We start from the raw sequence: 4,802 nt of genomic DNA, 5'->3' as shown, positions 1-4,802 counted from the left end.
GTTTTCACATTGATTTTTAGCTCACCTGGCCCGAAGGGCCAAGTGAGCTTTTCTCATCACTTGTCGTCCGTCGTCCGTCGTCGGCGTTAACTTTTTACATTTTGAACTTCTTCTAGAGAACCACTGAATGGAATGAAACCAAACATGGCATGAATGTTCCTTATGAGGTGCTGACCAAGTGTTGTAACTTTGTAGCGGATCCATCATCCAAGATGGCCGCCACGGGGGGACTTAGTTTAACATAGGACCCTATGGGAAATACATACAAATGTCTTCTTTTAGAGAACCACTGAATGGAATGAAACCAAACATGGCATGAATGTTTCTTATGAGGTGCTGACCGAGTGTTGTTACTTTGAAGCCGATCCATGATCCAAGATGGCCGCCAGCGGGGGACTTAGTTTAACATAGGACCCTACAGGAAATACATACAAATGTCTTCTTTTAGAGAACCACTGAATGCAATGAAACCAAACATGGCATGAATGTTCCTTATGAGGTGCTGACCGAGTGTTGTTACTTTGAAGCCGATCCATAATCCAAGATGGCCGCCTGCAGGGGACTTAGTTTAACATGGGACCCTATGAGAAATACATACAAATGTCTTCTTTTAGAGAATCACTGAATGGAATGAAACCAAACATGGCATGAATGTTCCTTATGAGGTGCTGACCGAGTGTTGTTACTTTGAAGCCGATTCATAATCCAAGATGGCCGCCAGCGGGGGACTTAGTTTAACATGGGACCCTATGGGAAATACATACAAACTTTTTAAATAGACTTATTAAGACGGGATATAGTTACGATACTGTTGTCAGGTCATTAAAGATTGCATATTTTGGCGTTAATATTGATTCACTTATAGGGTCTTTGCATCGGCACTAAACACATTTATTTAAAAACCAGTTGTTGGCATGACACGGGTTATGTTCTTCTCATATATGTTATGATGGTATGATACTAAACCCCTAACGGGAAGGATTGTGCCTGATATTCATATGATGAAGACATAATCTTTCAATCAGTTTAATTGAAGTCTGGAGCTGGCATGTCAGTTAACTGCTAGTAGTCTGTTGTTATTTATGTATTATTGTCATTTTGTTTATTTTCTTTGGTTACATCTTCTGACATCAGACTCGGACTTCTCTTGAACTGAATTTTAATGTGCGTATTGTTATGCGTTTACTTTTCTACATTTGCTAGAGGTATAGGGGGAGGGTTGAGATCTCATAAACATGTTTAACTCCGCCGCATTTTTGCGCCTGTCCCTAGTCAGGAGCCTCTAGCCTTTGTTAGTCTTGTATTATTTTTAATTTTAGTTTCTTGTGTACAATTTGGAGTTTAGTATGGTGTTCATTATCACTGAACTAGTATATATATTTGTTTAGGGGCCAGCTGAAGGACGCCTCTGGGTGTGGGAATTTCTCGCTGCATTGAAGACCTGTTAGTGACCTTCTGCTGTTGTCTGTTCTATGGTCGGGTTGTTGTCTCTTTGACACATTCCCCATTTGCATTCTCAATTTTAAACTTCTTCTTTTAGAGAACCACTGAATGGAATGAAACCAAACATGGGAAGAATGTTCCTTATGAGGTGCTGACCAAGTGTTGTTACTTTGAAGCTGATCCATCATCCAAGATGGCAGCCAGCGGGGGACTTAGTTTAACATAGGACCCTATGGGAAATACATACAAATGTCTTCTTTTAGAGAACCACTGAATGCAATGAAACCAAACATGGCATGAATGTTCCTTATGAGGTGCTGACCAAGTGTTGTTACTATGAAGCCGATCCATAATCTAAGATGGCCGCCAGCGGAGGACTTAGTTTAACATAGGACCCTATGAGAAATACGTACAAATGTTTTCTTTTTGAGAACCATTGAATGGAATGAAACCAAACATGGCATGCATGTTCCTTTTGAGGTGCTGACCAAGTGTTGTTACTTTGAAGCTGATCCTTCATCCATGATGGCTGCCAGATGGGGACAATGTTTAACATAGGACCCTATGGGAAATACATACAAATGTCTTCTTTTAGAGAACCACTGAATGGAATGAAACCAAACATGGCATGAATGTTCCTTATGAGGTGCTGACCGAGTGTTGTTACTTTGAAGCCGATTCATAATCCAAGATGGCCGCCAGCGGGGGACTTAGTTTAACATAGGACCCTATGGGAAATACATACAAATGTCTTCTTTTAGAGAACCACTGAATGGAATGAAACCAAACATGGCATGAATGTTTCTTATGAGGTGCTGACCGAGTGTTGTTACTTTGAAGCCGATCCATGATCCAAGATGGCCGCCAGCGGGGGACTTAGTTTAACATAGGACCCTATGGGAAATACATACAAATGTCTTCTTTTAGAGAATCACTGAATGGAATGAAACCAAACATGGCATGAATGTTCCTTATGAGGTGCTGACCGAGTGTTGTTACTTTAAAGCCGATCCATAATCCAAGATGGCCGCCAGCGGGGGACTTAGTTTAACATGGTACCCTACAGGAAATACATACAAATGTCTTCTTTTAGAGAACCACTGAATGCAATGAAACCAAACATGGCATGAATGTTCCTTATGAGGTGCTGACCGAGTGTTGTTACTTTGAAGCCGATCCATAATCCAAGATGGCCGCCTGCAGGGGACTTAGTTTAACATGGGACCCTATGAGAAATACATACAAATGTCTTCTTTTAGAGAATCACTGAATGGAATGAAACCAAACATGGCATGAATGTTCCTCATGAGGTGCTGACCAAGTGTTGTTACTATGAAGCTGATCCATAATCCAAGATGGCCGCCAGCGGGGGACTTAGTTTAACATAGGACCCTATGGGAAATACATACAAATGTCTTCTTTTAGAGAATCACTGAATGGAATGAAACCAAACATGGCATGAATGTTCCTTATGAGGTGCTGACCAAGTGTTGTTACTATGAAGCTGATCCATAATCCAAGATGGCCGCCAGCAGGGGACTTAGTTTAACATTGGACCCTATGGGAAATACATACAAATGTCTTCTTTCAGAGAACCACTGAATGGAATGAAACCAAACATGGCATGAATGTTTCTTATGAGGTGCTGACCGAGTGTTGTTACTTTGAAGCCGATCCATAATCCAAGATGGCCGCCTGCAGGGGACTTAGTTTAACATGGGACCCTATGAGAAATACATACAAATGTCTTCTTTTAGAGAACCACTGAATGGAATGAAACCAAACATGGCATGAATGTTCCTTATGAGGTGCTGACCGAGTGTTGTTACTTTGAAGCCGATCCATAATCCAAGATGGCCGCCAGCGGGGGACTTAGTTTAACATGGGACCCTATGGGAAATACATACAAACTTCTTCTTTTAGAGAACCACTGAATGGAATGAAATCAAACATGGGAAGAATGTTCCTTATGAGGTGCTTACCAAGTGTTGTTACGTTGAAGCTGATCCATCATCCAAGATGGCAGCCAGCGGGGGACATAGTTTAACATAGGACCCTATGGGAAATACATACAAATGTCTTCTTTTAGAGAACCACTGAATGCAATGAAACCAAACATGGCATGAATGTTCCTTATGAGGTGCTGACCAAGTGTTGTTACTATGAAGCCGATCCATAATCTAAGATGGCAGCCAGTGGGGGACATAGTTTAACATAGGACCCTATGGGAAATACATACAAATGTCTTCTTTTAGAGAACCATTGAATGGAATGAAACCAAACATGGCATGCATGTTCCTTTTGAGGTGCTGACCAAGTGTTGTTACTTTGAAGCCGATCCATAATCCAAGATGGCCGCCAGCGGAGGACTTAGTTTAACATAGGACCCTATGAGAAATACGTACAAATGTTTTCTTTTAGAGAACCATTGAATGGAATGAAACCAAACATGGCATGCATGTTCCTTTTGAGGTGCTGACCAAGTGTTGTTACTTTGAAGCTGATCCTTCATCCATGATGGCTGCCAGATGGGGACAATGTTTAACAAAGGACCCAATGGACAATACATACAAATGTCTTCTTTTAGAGAACCACATACTGAATGGATTGAAACCAAACATGGCATGAATGTTCCTTATGAGGTGCTGACTAAGTTTTGTTACTTTGAAGCTGATCCTTCATCCATGATGGCCGCCAATGGGGGGACTTCCTTTAACATAAGACCCTATGGGAAATACATACAAATTCTCGCTGCATTGAAGACCTGTTGGTGGCCTTCTGCTGTTGTCTGTTCTGTGGTCGGGTTGTTGTCTCTTTGACACATTCCCCATTTCCATTCTCAATTTTAAATGCTTCTTCTAGAGGTGCACTGAATGGAATGAAACCAAAACATGGCATAAATGTTTCTTATGAGGTGCTGATTAAGTGTTGCAACTTTGTTGCTGATTTACTGTTCAAGATGGCCACCAGGATTTTTTTATTAAATTACAGGACCAATATTAAACCAAATTTGGCCTCACTCATTATTAGGGTATCTGTTATGATTTTAATCTATTTTTACATGATTTCCAAAACCAAAGTAGAATCAGGTGAGCGACGCAGGCTCTTGAGAGCCTCTAGTTGAATATCCTGGTATTAAAATCTTTGGATCTAAAAAATGTTTTTGACGATTGCAAGTTTCTTTCATTTAAATAAAAAGTAACAAATATGGTTCTTTATACCTTGATTAGAGTACAACGCCATCTTAAAATTGTGATAATTTATCATCCATGCAATTACTCGTACACAAAAAAGTGTGTACTATGAAAACTTGTGAATGGAAATTAAGGCAACTTGATCTATTTCATCATGAATTGATT

The 4,802-nt window shown here is 40.5% G+C and overlaps 1 long non-coding RNA gene across 4 annotated transcripts; it reads left to right on the top strand.

The window, feature by feature from the left end:
* The first annotated feature begins 230 nt into the window (after positions 1-230).
* LOC127701729 (uncharacterized) lies at positions 231-3,633 on the top strand. Of its 4 annotated transcripts, XR_007982172.1 has the most exons (4): positions 231-333; positions 500-665; positions 1,592-2,255; positions 2,588-3,633. It is a non-coding gene; the product is annotated as an uncharacterized LOC127701729 (long non-coding RNA). The 4 variants fall into 4 exon arrangements; XR_007982171.1 differs by lacking the exon at positions 500-665 and having other exon boundaries at positions 231-499; XR_007982169.1 differs by having other exon boundaries at positions 231-665.
* Positions 3,634-4,802: the final 1,169 nt, after the last annotated feature.

Source organism: Mytilus californianus, unplaced genomic scaffold, assembly GCF_021869535.1.
Source record: "Mytilus californianus isolate M0D057914Y unplaced genomic scaffold, xbMytCali1.0.p SCAF_5, whole genome shotgun sequence".
Taxonomy (NCBI): Eukaryota; Metazoa; Mollusca; class Bivalvia; order Mytilida; family Mytilidae; genus Mytilus; species Mytilus californianus.
This window is presented reverse-complemented; position numbering and strand designations above follow the sequence as displayed.